The sequence below is a fragment of the Pinus tabuliformis genome, chromosome 8 (genome assembly GCF_031772625.1).
Source record: "Pinus tabuliformis cultivar Carrire ecotype Pingquan chromosome 8, CPIR1, whole genome shotgun sequence".
Lineage (NCBI taxonomy): Eukaryota > Viridiplantae > Streptophyta > Pinopsida > Pinales > Pinaceae > Pinus > Pinus tabuliformis.
The window spans coordinates 2,075,946,642-2,075,960,849 of record NC_142294.1 but is presented as its reverse complement, the minus strand read 5'-3'; positions in this window follow the sequence as shown (position 1 = coordinate 2,075,960,849).

Sequence of the window (14,208 nt, the reverse complement as noted above, 5' to 3'; positions counted from 1 at the left end):
TCGGGCTTCCTGTAGAAGCCTTTTTCTCCGTTTTTGGGCCTCCTGTAGAAGCTTGTCCTCCAATGATTTTCGGGCTTCCTGTAGAAGCCTTGGTTGTTGCTCTTGGGCTTCATGTAGAAGCCTGCTCCTTACTGATCTTCGGGCTTCCTGTAGAAGCCTTTGTCTTTGTTTTCGGGCTTCCTGTAGAAGCCTGTTTTTGTGTTTTCAGGCTTCGTGTAGAAGCCTGTGCTTGCGTTCCTGCAGATGCAACTCTCGCCACCTTTTCTTGCTTGGCTGCATGGATTTTGCTTTTGGCTTTGCCTGCAGGAGCTGACGAGGTGCTTGGGCTGGCAGGGACCACCTCAGTTTTGACTGCCCTGCTTTTCAACCTCTGTTCTCTTGCTGACAGGATGGGGGTGTCCTCTTTTGCTATGTCATCCTTTCCCTCCTCCTTCTCCTTTCGTTCTTTCTTCTGTGTTGGAGTCGGGACCTTTTTGCTTTTCCCTTTCTTACTCTTGGCTACGGGCTCTTCTTCTTCACCGCTAGAGGACCCCGTTTCTTCAAGCAACATTTTTATGTCCCCTTCTCTTGTTAAGTTCCTAAATGATTCCCATGCGAGGGGGACTTTATATGAGTGGAGAGCATCCTCCACAAGCAATTTTATCAACCCATGATGGGCTATCTGATCAGGGATTCCGTCCTTGAGCTTTGTAGAGCACTCCATCAAGGACTGCAATAAAAAGTAAGGAATGCTCAGCCTCTGTGCTGCAGGGAGGTCAATCTGGTGTCTTAGTTCATTGAGCAGCCTGAAGTGATACGCATATATGATGCTGTAACGACCCTCACAGGTGATATATTTCATAATTTGCAAACTGACTTCGTTCCACGGTGGCAACAGGCTTGTCCTTTTCACCCCATTTTTGTCCTCTGTGAATGATTCTTCAGGTGGGAAGAACTCCTTCTTTGCTTGCTGGCTCTGCTTCCGCTCTTCTTTATCCCACGGCAGACCCATGGGCAGTTCTGTGATTCGACTTATATGCTCTGGGGTGAGTTGGAGGCTGAGACCTCTGAAGCTTACCGTGGCCAGTGTCAGGGATTTAGGCTTCAAGGCCTGCAAGAATTCCTCGGCTACTTCATCATCGTAGCCCTGTAGCTTATCACAAAAAGGCATCCATTGTGCCCTGGTAAAAAGATCCACCACTGCTGGATTTCTCCTTAATTTGGCGGAATCTGTGGGTTCTCGCCTGATAAATCCACCCGGCATGATGCACAATTTTCTTAACCGGAGGTGGTGATGGTGGAAGAGAGTTTAGTTTCGGTGACAGAGTGCAGAACAATGCGTATAACCCACAAAAATTTTACAACACAGTATAACCACGCAACAATCCTGTAGAATTGCAGTATGGGCACACAGACAGCAATTGATCTACTTTCTCCTTTACCCTGACAGTAACTGACAATCCTACCACCTTAAATGAGCAATTGCATGAGAGGTCCAGTGTTACCTCGTTACTCGGCCACCTTTTTTCGTGAACACCCGCGTTCCTGTAGAAGACTGCGTCCTGTAGGACTGCGTTCCTGTAGAAACTGTTCCTGTAGGAGCAGTGTGCAAACTTCGGGGAGGACTGCAATTGGACTGCAGTTGAGGTGCGCTTCGCTGGTGTTCAGTCGGCCGAAAGCTTGGCGTATCAACATGCAGAGGTATTCAGAAGAGTTACTCACGTTCTGAAGTGGAGGTGGATGGATATACGCGCACAATCTAGCCGATTAGATTTTGAATCGGCGTAGCTTGTGGCGCGGAGGGTGAGCTGTCCCCGCTGGACCGTTGGGTGACGTCGCCCATCATTCGCCTGCACATTCCCACAGATCTGCCGCCGCCCTTTTCGGTTAAACTCGTTTTTTGGTTGACGGGACTGATCTTCACGTGCGTGCTGCGTGTGTCCTTTGTCGTGGCTGCCACCCCATCATCTGACTACCCCTTCACTAGCCAACGTGGCCAGTCAACTGGCCTTACGGCCGCTCAACCATTCATTTCTACGCCATGCAAACAAATCAAAGCAATACTCATGCGATTTGATGGAAGGAAGGATTAGAACACTTACCTGCGCGCGTCTGCACATGATTTTCAGATTTTTGGACGACGGATCTACCTGCTGCATGTGGCTTACACAGTCCCGGAGGCTCGTGGTTACAGGATGCTGGCGCTGTGGTGGACGTTCTGGTTGCATGCGCCCGCGTGTTGCTTGCAGATGGTTGGGCGATGAACGGCATCCACTCCTGCAGGTTTGACTGCTACAGGATTCCTGCGGGGGCCTTGCAACAGTCTCACCTCCTTGGGTGCATGCTGCTTGATAATGGAGATGACCTGCTAATCGCGCTCCCGAAGCTTCTGATGCTCATCATGGACATGGTATGAGCTCTCGGTGTTCATTTTTCTCTGCCAACTGATTTTTTTTCCACGATAACTCATTGATCTGGTTTGCTGGTGCAGGGATCTCAATTGCATGGTGACGAGGATGGTGGAGCAAGGTATCAGCGTCGTGCATGGGCCCAAAAGAGGCTTGCATGCGTCCACACCAACCCGTAGTCATCAGATCTGCTCATGCAACGCATTCTGGCTCGTTCTGAGCTTCTACAGGAAGTTTCCTGTAGAAGTGCAGAGCTTCCTGTAGACAGGCAGTTCTTCCTGTAGAAATTTTCACTTTCCTGTAGAAAATCGCACCTTCCTGTAGAAAATCTGTGTCTTCCTGTAGAAGACTCAGTTTATAATAGAAGTGCTCATACCTTGAAGAACGTAGGCATTCGTGGAGGAGGTGCTGGTGAGGTGTCCTGGCTGCATGATAAGGACTTCTGGCTTTGAGTTGACAGGCTTCCTCTCTGCCTTAGGACACCTGCAATCTGCATGCAAATTTCACATAATGACTTATTGATTTTTTTCTTTTTGTTTTTTCTTCTTTTTTTTTTTTTTTTTTTTTTTTTTGAAAGATAGCAGGGGCGCCTCAATGAGGTTTTCACCCCTACCACCTGCCTCAAGCGCCTCAGAGAGGTTTTCACTCAAGGATCTTCATCTCTTTTTCCTCTTTTTTTTTTCCCTTTTTTTTTCTTGAAAGATAGCAGGGGCGCCTCAATGAAGTTTTCACCCCTACCATCTGCCTTGGGCGCCTCAGAGAGGTTTTCACCCAAGGATCTTTATTATTTATTTTTCTTTTTTTTTCTCCTTTTTTTTTTTTTAGATGCTTCAGGGTGTGCCCAAAGCAGGGGAATGACCCTTCTCTATGAACAATACTGCCTTCTCCATTGTTTTGATGAACTCTTGTCTTGAGGGAGGCTTCCTGTAGATCTTCAATCGATGCCCATTGACAAGCATGGGAATGGCTTCCTCATCAATGGTTCGAATGAGGACAGATCCATTGTCATGACACTTTTCCACTGAATATGGTCCTAGCCATCTGGTTCTCAACCTCCCCTTGAAATCTTTGTATCTGGAATCATACAACAAAGCCCAATCTCCCGGTTGAAATTGCTTGTCATGGAGATGTTGGTCATGCCACACCTTCCTCTGAAGTTAAACCACTTCTGAGTGAAGGAGGGCCTGCATGCGGTGCTCATCCAGTCCATTCAGCTGCAACAACCTTTCTTGTTGTGCATGGCTGAGATCTAGGTCCAGCTGAGCTGCCATCCTCAAAGTGTTATACTCAAATTCAATGGACAGCAAAGCTTTCTTCCCATAGACCAGCTCATAAGGTGTGAAGCCGGTGGTGGTCTTCCAAGTGGTGTTGTAAGCCCATGTGGCTTCAACTAGGCGGTCTGCCCAGTCCTTTCTGCTGCTGCTCACCACTTTAGTCAAGATCCCTTCTAATGCTCTATTGGTGACCTCCACCTGCCCATTTGCTTGAGGATGATAGGGAGTGGAGGTTCTATGCTTGATCTTGTGATGAGCTAGGAGATCTTCAACCAAGTGGGAGGTGAACTGGCTCCCTTGATCGGTGACCAGCTCCCTTAGATAGCCAAACTTATAGAAGATGTTCTCTCTCAAGAACTCGGCCACTTTTTCTTCTGTTGCTGCTTTGATGGCTTTGGTCTCTGCCCACTTCGTCAGGTAGTCAGTGCACACAATGATGTAGGATCTTTGCCTCGAAGAGGGATTGATTGGACCCACAAAGTCCATGCCCCACTTCTCAAATGGCTCAAGAGTCACTTGAGGTTGGAGAGGCATCTCATCCCTTTGGGTCGGTTTCCCCATTCTTTGGCATTGGTCACACTGGCTGACATATCTTCTGACATCTTGATGCAGTGTGGGCCAATAGTAGCCTGCCTGCAGGATCTTGAAGGCAGTTCTCTTTGCTGCAAAATGTCCTCCACAAGGCCCATCATGACAGGTGAGGAGGATGTCAAAGACTTCCTCTTCCCTTACACAACGCCTCAAGATCTGATCGGGGCCAAGCTTGAACAGATTGCCCCCAATCCATGTAAATGAGGCACTCTTTCTGATGATTTTGCTCTTCTCTTTTGAAGAGAGGTGCGGAGGGAACTGAGCTGAAACAAGGTAGTTTGCTATATCAGCAAACCATGGAGAGAGTACTGAGATAGCAAACAGATGCTCATCAGGCATCTGGTCATCCACCGTCCCATCTTCATCTGCAGACAAATCCAATCTAGACAAGAAGTCACCAACAACATTTTCTCTCCCTGGTTTATCAACAATGGTTAGATCAAACTGCTGCAATAAAAGTAACCATCTAATAATACGAGCATTCACATCTGGTTTATTCATCAAATATCTAATAGCAGCATGGTCAGTATGTACAAAAGTCTGGTAACCAGTAATATAATGTCGGAACTTGTTCAGTGCATGGACCACAGCTAAGAATTCCTTCTCGGTTACAGTGTAGTTCAGCTCTGCTTTGGACAAGTTTTTGCTAACGAAGTAAATGACATATGGAAGTTTTTGCTCAACTTGTCCTAAGGCTGCACCTATGGCTTTGTTCAAGGCATCAGTGTGGATGTGGAAAGGTAGGGCCCAGTTTGGACCTCTCAAGATTGGTGCTGACACCAACTTGTCTTTTAACTCATTCAAACTCCTCTGACAATCGTCAGTCCACTTAAACTCCACATCTTTTGCCAACAGACCAAACAATGGTGAGGCTAACTTGCTGAAGTCCTTAATGAATCTCCGGTAGTATCCTGCTAATCCCAAGAAACTCCGGACATCCCTTACTTTTTGAGGAGGTGGAACCCTCTTGATGAGAGCAATTTTGTTAGGATCCACCTGCAATCCTTGGGAAGAAATAGTATGGCCTAGCACGGTCCCCTCAGTCATTAGGAATTCACATTTTTCAGGACTAAGGGACAAGTTCATCTCGGTGCACTTGGTTAGGACCTTTCCCAAGTTGGTCAATGCTTCCTGGAAGTTGGCCCCATAAGGAGTAAAGTCATCCATGTATATTTCCACTGCATCATGGACCAACTCCGAGAAGATGCTCAAGACAGCTCTCTGAAAAGTAGAAGGAGCATTGCATAGCCCAAAGGGAAGGACTCGGTAGGCAAAGGTACCCCAAGGACAAGTGAAGGTGGTCTTATCTTGGTCTTTCGGGCTGATTTGGATTTGATTGTACCCGCTAAACCCATCCAGGAAAGAGAAGAACTTCTTTCCTGCCAGTCCATCCAACACTTGATCTATGAAGGGTAGGGGGAAATGGTCTTTCTTGGTAGCTTTGTTCAGCTCACGGTAATCTACACAGATCCTCCACTTCCCATTCTTCTTGGGAACCAACACTAGAGGGGACACCCATTCACTATCTGAGATGGGGTAGATGAATCCGACATCCAACAGTTTTTGCAACTCTTCCTTGACAATGTCCTTAAGGGCTGGATTCATTCTCCTCTGGGGTTGCCTAACTGGTTTACAATCCTCTTTGATGTATATATGATGGGTACAGACCGAGGGATGGACTCCTTTCATCTCCTTATAGCTCCAAGCAAAGGCATCTAAGTGGCTGGCCAATAGGCTACACAACTCCTTCTCCTGGGAAGGAGATAGGGAGGAGCTGATCTTTAATGCTCTCTCAGGGCCGAACTCCACACTTTTGACTCTGGGAGTGACAGGGCCGGTTGTACAAAGGTCCACTGAGGTGCTAGCTTGGGCATCCTCCACCAACTTCTCTAAAGATAGTGCACTGGAAGGTGGATTCTGGATCAGGGTCTCAATCAAATCATCCTCGGTAGGAGGGTCTCTTCTATTGGTATCTAGGGTGCACAGAGGTGCAGAGTACACCTCGTCTTCCTCTCCTTCCTCCAACCAGAGTGGTAAATCATGCTCTAAAGAAGGTTGGGCAGGAGGGTATAGGACTAGCTGCTTGGACATGGGACCATTCTTGATGGTCATGTTTCCTGCCCGACAACTTATGTAAGCATCTGCAGTAGCTAACCAAGGCCTTCCCAAGATGAGAGGATATCCAGTAAGCTTGGCCTTTGGTTGCAGAACCAGAAAGTCAGCAGGGTATTCCCAAGAATCAATAGAGACCAAGACATCCTCCACAATCCCTTCGGGAGTCACGGTGGAGCGATCTGCTAATTGCAGTACTGTCGAGGTCTTCCTCAAGGAACCCTGAAGGTTGAGTTTAAGCATGGTATCTCTGATCATCACATTGATGGCTGCCCCCAGATCAATCAAGGTGTGGGGGATAATGGTGCCATTGATGTGAACATCTACTACAGGACTTCCAGGATCTAGGTACTTTGGGCAGATGACTTGTCCTAGCATAAGGTCAGACAGCTGTCCTATGACATTGATAGTTGAGGCATCTTTCTTCCGTCTGCCTGGGTGTTTGAAACACTTCTCCTTAACCAGCTTGTTATATATTGGCACATCCTTGATGGCTTGGAGAAGTGGGATTTTTACACACAACTTCTTGAGCTCACCCAAAAGCTCATCTTCTTCGGGGTTAGGTTGTGTGGTGGTTGTTAGTCTCTCAGGAAAGGGTGGAATAGGCTTTGGTTCACTCTCCTGATGGTTTTCCTCATCCTCTGGGGGAGGAGGTTGGCGATCTGGAAGAGTCTTTCCAGATCTAAGATTGATCTCCTGGATCTCCACAGCATAGGTAGGGCACGAGGTCTCCCCAGTATATACCTGTTGAGCCTGTCTATTGTTGGGGTTTGGGTTCGGTTGAGCAGGCATCTGAGGTTGCCTTGGAGGAGCAGGAGGTAAAGGCTGAGGTTGAACTGGTGGTGGAGGCAAAATGGCAGGAGGAGTGTTGTATTGGGGCCTCCACCCCGACTGAGGAGCACTCCATTGAGGCTGCGACTAGATATGGGAGTGATATGGATGAGAAGGACGTTGAGTAGGGTACTGAGGTGGATAAGACCATGGAGGAGGCATGGACCATGAAGGATGAGCAGGGGGACCCCAGGAAGGCATAGGAGTTGACTGGTTGGGGTTGTAATAAGCTTGAGATGCCCCTTGCATCCCCTGCTGATAAGGTCTAGATCCTTGAGGCCTCCTTTGGTTGATGAAGTAGAGAGGTTCAGTGGGGGCTTCGGTTCCTTGGTACATGGCTTTAAACCCAGGTAAGGTTGGACACTGATTTGTTGGGTGGTCCTCCTCACAAACGAAACACACTTCAACCGAATGCAATGGACATTCGTTCTTAGGGTGTCTTCTGGTGCACCTAGGACAGAAGACAGCCAAGGCTCTCTCAGCTTCTTCTTTCTTTTGCTGGATCCTGAATGTGTCCAGCTGCATGGCAATGGTCTGTCTCACCTCACTCTTAAGATCTTCTAATTGGTTTGTAAACTCATGTTTGGAGAAAGGGACACCAGTGGAGAGGAGATTTCCTCTACCTCGTTTTCTAGCTGCCCTGGAATGATTTCGAAACACAGTCTTCATGTCCTCATAAGGCAGTTGGTAAATGTCCCCCCCAGCTAACATGTGAAGGGTGTCCAAGAGATCTTCAGGGACTCCTCGGAGTAGAACCAACTTGAGAGATTCAGGGTCAAGTGTGCACTTGGCCCGTTTATAGCTAAGTTGGAACCTCTCCTCATAATCCTCTAAAGACTCATCATTTCCCATGGTCATTCGAAAGATCTCTCCCTTGGTTTCCTTGGACCTACAATAATCCCTATACTTGGTATTGAAGTTTTGCTGCATCTGAGCCCAAGTAGCTATGCTATTCCCAGGTAATCCCATGAACCAGCGTAGGGCTGCATCCTTAAGAGTGGAAGGGAAAAGCTTCAGCTTTTGCTCATCTTCAGTATAGTCATAGGTTCTACAAAGGACAACAAACTCAAACAAGAAGGTATCAGGATCCTCAGTGGTCAGTCCATGGAAGTGAGGCAAGGCGGAGGGGCTAATGTTTTTCATTTTCATATCTCCATTGGTCTCTCGGATGGGGAAAGCTCCTTCTATTCTCTCATCTTCTCTCCTATTATCAACCATGGTTTCAGATGGAGTGGTCTCTAACTCTTCTTCTTCTATAGGGTCTTGGTATATCTCCGGATGTTCACCTATAGGTTCCTCTGGGTCACTGTCACCAAAGAAGAGTGAAGGGTGACGCAGTGATGTGGTGGGGGTGTTTGGTAGGAATTTGCCTGATCTATCTCGGTTCCTACGAGGCATGAAATGGAAAGGACTTTTTTTTTTTTTTTTTTTTTCTGAGTGCTTTTGCTTTTTCTTTGGTACCTGCAAAACTGAAACAAAGTGATCTACAACTAACTATATTGCTCAAATGAAATTGCAAAATTGGAAAGCTGATCTAGGAAAGCAAGAAAAATTACTCTAGGAAAGCAAGAGATATTAATCTATGAAAGCAGGAAATGCTAATCTAGGAAAGCAGGAAATGCTAATCTAGGAAAGCAGGAAATGCTAAGCTACTTTTGCAAAATGGAAATGAAATAAACTACTGAGCAGAAGTAAGAGTATGGAAGTAGAAGAAAAGCAACAATTACTAATACTCTGACGCTTCCCCGGCAACGGCGCCAAAAAGATGGTGAGCTCCAGTATTGTAGCAATAATGCTACAACTCCTGGGGCTTCCTGTCTCTCATTTTATCAACCCGGTAGTTCGTACAAACTTGGAAGCGACGGTGCTATATGCACAAGTAATAGCTCTTGTCGCAGCTGTCACTTGGTCAGCTGGCACAAGTCCGCTAGGGCTCAAGCCAACTTCTATAGGCTCTCAGAAGAAGCTTGCTAATTGATGGACGAAAGCTAATCTCAAAGGAAAGCTACTTTACTTGACAAAAATGAACTGAAAGCAAATCAAAGCATGTAAACCTAGGAAACCCTAATTTAACTAGTCTGACCTCTACAATGCAAGGAATGTAAATGCAACTTCTACTAATGCTGTCACTACCTCTAATAAATGAAAATGCATGGATCTAAACTACTTGCATCATGAAAGTTATGTTTTTGTATTTTTCCTTTAAGTGTGTGGAATGATGGTGATCTTGTGCTAACTAGGGTTTGGTTGTGCAGATGGGATGGAGAAGGAAGGAAAGCGTGGGATAGGTTGGGGAGGCTAGGAGAGGTCCCTAGGGATCCTTAGCATCCATCCACAAAGGTTCCTCGCATTCAGATGCTCAGCAACCGAGAGAGTGTCCTCCTACAGGATGGCTGTGGAGGATCCTACAAGATACTCTGTTTTCTACAGGATGTCTACAAATGGCTACAGGATGACCTACCGTGAGTGTTTGGAGTGATGGAGGGATGATGAAATGGTAGAGGGAGATGTGTAAGGTGGGAATGAGGCTGGTGATGGCTTTAGAAGTGAAAGAATGGGATGGGAAGTGAGTGTAGGGAATAGGTTGAAAGGTAAAGGGCTATGTCAACGAAAGGGCTAGAGAATGGAAGTACGTGAGGAGTGAAAGACTTTGTGAGATAGTAGAGCGGAGCAGGGGTCAAAGAGATGTCTGCATGCGTGATCAAGATGGAGGACAAAGTGATGGAACGAGAGAGAGCAGTGTAAGTGAAACCAATGCTTATGACTGTCACTCAACCAAAAATGCATCAACCTAAACTACCTATGCTTGTAAATTCAATGAGCAGCAATCTAAACGTGAAGGAGAATGTGCATGAAGCTGTGGTAAGGGAGTGTGGTGCAGGTGTGAATCATGTGGAAGCATCTAACATAACGTGACTGTGTTTGCAGCAACCATGGAATAAAGAAATGCGTATTTTTGGTGGTTAGTCATGGACTTCACTCCAATCCCAGATGAGACGGCAGTGAGCCTTAACAACCTTTTTGTTGGAGCTCCAATCGATTATATCTATCCTCTGCTACACTAAGCAAGTGGAAACAAATTCACCATAAGCAATCTCCTATCTAACTCATGAAAAAGACCAACTCAACAACCTGTAATTCGAATTGCGTGTGTAAATGAAAAGCTCAAAGTGCTGAAATGAAATGGAAACAACACTACAGCAGAGGGGATCTATGGCTCTCAGGTTGGGCCCTAACATGAGAGCTATAGTCTCCTTAAGAAAAACTCAGAACTAGATCAGAATCTGCCTTCTTTATTCATAATCTGATATCATGCCAAATTGGCTTACAAAAATGAACAAAAACTGAGCTGTGCTCCAAAATTACAATAGCAATACGAGAGTTTCAACAACCTATCTAAGGCTAAGGCCTCCATACTTATACAAAAATGATGATCCAACAAGTGTCCTTCATTTTAGGAGCTCGGCTGTCCAACTAGATTTTAACTGCTGATCCTGTAGGATGGTCATAATTGCTGTTCCTGTAGAGCAGTTTATAACTGCTGTTCCTGTAGAACAGCTGGCTGCTTTCAAGCTCGGAGGGGAGATGGATTAGAGCTCGGAGTTCTTGTTGGGAATCACGAGGGATGTCCCTAGAACCGTGGACATCCTCTCCTAAACCCCGCAGTGCCACCTCGTTGTCTCCTTTCCTCCTTTTTCGTTGTCTTTTGCTCCCTTTTAATGCCGAAACCTGGAATCATAATGCATTAGTCACGTAGAGAGAGTGCCTACCCTTCTTCCTACAAACAACATGAATAAACTAAGAAATGCATGCATAAGCAATAAAAAATGAATGGTTTGAGCAAGTAGAATAGGCCAAAATGAGCCCAAATTGTACCAAAATTGGGGCTCATCAGATAGTCAAAATACAGAGGGCAGAAATTGTTTTGACCATATCTCAAAATCCATGCATATTTTTGTTGAGACGTTTCATGGGGAGATGCATAAGGATGATGGTAACGTGCTCAAGAAATTTCAACTAATTCCAATGCATACTTTTCGAGAAATTACCATCCATCACCTACAATCATTTTTCATTTTTCTCGAGATTCATACATTTGTTGACCAATATTTTTTTATGGGGAGATGCATAAGGATGATGGTAACATGCTCAAAAACTTTCAAATTAATCCAATCTACCATTTGAGAGATATGTGTTAAATAAGGTTGCTACAAGATTGACACAAAGTGCTACAAAGATTGACCATAATTGCTACATGATTGTGATTGACATAGAGAGGGGTCAAATATTATGTTTTCCTTGGGGAAATTAAAAAATAAGTCCACCACACCACCACCATCCATCCTCCACACCATTTGGTCACTTCTCCATGCAAGAAATCAGTGTTTTCCATCGAAAACCATATCTTTCACCCCTTCATCCACCTTTCCTATCACCACAAATTTCTCTGACATTCGTCTTGAACATTCTTATAAATTATCAAAACTTTTTGAAGGGATATTGGGAAATATGAGAGGTCTTAGTATGGTTTGTGTGACTACTATAGCAGTTTACACATCTCTTGGAGGACCTGATCCTAAGGAACCTTTCTCTTGTGATGCATTAAAGAATTACATATTAAGCTTGCATTTAACCATGAAATTACAAGTGCATAAAGAAGAGGAAGAGAAGAATAGCAAGTCACGCATAGAAGACACAGGATTGATATCGGAGTTCGTCCAGGAGGGACTACATCTCTGGGCCCTACTCGAATTAGTGGGGAGGCCCTATTTTCAATTGATGGCAAAATAATGAAAGTACATCAAAAGTTAGAATGGTGACCTTATACCTCCAAAATTGCATATCTCTGATGGAGAAATGGACAGCATCGTTGAGTTTGTGGCATCGAGAAATGGTGAAGCCATATAAAATTTGTTGAAAACTGACAAAGTGAAAATTTGGCCCCCCAGAGAAATTGCTCAGATCATGATTCCAGCCCCTCTCTCTGCACTGTTAAGGGTTACACCTGCATAGAAATTTGTGCCTACTCCTCTACCCCCGGTGCACTGTGGCAAAAGGTTCATATAGTATTTGTCGGATGGATAAGACAAGAAATGTGGTTGGTGTAGTGGCTAAACACGTCAAGTTATTGAGGAGGGGTTGGGGGATCAAATCCTGCCCCTCCCTGAATTAACACACATATACCGTTTTTATATACTTTTTAAGGTTGGTGGTTGGGGGCATTAAACATTTTGTGGTTGCCGTGTGAGGGTGCCCGGGAGGCGGGCCGACCACACTGGCTAGGTGGGTTCGAGCCCCGCCACCCTCGGATCAACACTTGGGAATGATGAAGCGTGGGACGGGTCCACCAGAGGTGGCCCGCCTCGCCATATAATATATCACAGTTATAAGGTTTTGGAGGTTGGAGGGTCGGCGGGGGTCATGGCCTGTCGACCTATATTAAATATTAATTTTGTTATATTATAGTTCCGGGTGCAGTGGGGGTGGTTGGGGTCATCGCCCACAAAAAAAATATATATATAGGCATTTTTGCAAATTCGAAAATTTACCGAATGAGTCAATTTAAGCAGGTCACAAATTCGCTCAGAATCTGGCCCAGGTTTGCCGGAATCCGGTGGCCGGATTTTGTCCAAATTGCTGCCTCCTTAAGTCTGCCTAGTGACCCAAGTCAACCCTGAACTTTGACTGCCCCTAACTTTCGCATGCGGACTCGGTTTGACGAACCGTTCACACAAATTACAAGTGCATAAAGAAGAGGAAGAGAAGAATAGCAATTCACGCATAGAAGACACAAGATTGATATCGGAGTTCGTCCAGGAGGGACTACGTCTTTGGGCCCTACTCGAATTAGTGGGGAGGCCCTATTTTCATTAGATGGAAAAATAATGAAAGTACATCAAAAGTCAAAATGATGACCTTATACCTCCAAAATTGCATATCTCTGATGGAGAAATGGACAACACCGTTGAGTTTGTGGCGTCGAGAAATGGTGAAACCATATAAAATTTGTTGAAAACTGACAAAGTGAAAATCTAGCCCCTTAGAGAAATTGCTCAGATCATGATTCCAGCCCCTCTCTCTACACTGTTAAGGGTTCCACCTGCATAGAAATTTGTGCCCGCTCCTCTACCCCCGGTGCACTGTGGCAAAAGGTTCATATAGTATTTGTTGGGCGGATAAAACAAGAAATGTGGTTGGCGTAGTGGCTAAACACGTCAAGTTGTTGAGGAGGGGTTGGGGGATCAAATCTTGCCCCTCCCTGAATTAACACGCATATACCGTTTTTATATACTTTTAAGGTTGGTGGTTGGGGGCATTAAACATTTTGTGGTTACCGTGTGAGGGTGCCCAGGAGGCGGGCCGACCACACTGGCTAGGTGGGTTCGAGCCCCACCACCCTCGGATCAACACTTGGGAATGATGAGGCGTGGGATGGGTCCACCAGAGGTGGCTCGCCCCGCCATATAATATATCACAGTTATAAGGTTTTGGAGGTTGGAGGGTCGGCAGGGGTCATGGCCTGTCGACCTATATTAAATATTAATTTTGTTATATTATGGTTCCGGGTGCGGTGGGGGTGGTTGGGGTCATGGCCCACCAAATATATATATATATATATATATATAGGCATTTTTGCAAATTCTAAAATTTACCGAATGAGTCAATTTAAGCAGGTCACAAATTCGCTCGGAATCTGGCCCAGGTTGGCCGGAATCTGGTGGCCGGATTTTGTCCAAATTGTTGCCTCCTTAAGACTGCATAGTGACTCAAGTCAACCCTGAACTTTGACTGCCCCTAACTTTCTCATACGGACTCGGTTTGATGAACCGTTCACACAAATTACAAGTGCATAAAGAAGAGGAAGAGAAGAATGGCAAGTCACGCATAGAAGACACAGGATTGATATCGGAGTTCGTCTAGGAGGGACTACGTCTTTGGGCCCTACTCGAATTAGTGGGGAGGCCCTATTTTCATTAGATGGGAAAATAATGAAAGTACATCAAAAGTCATAA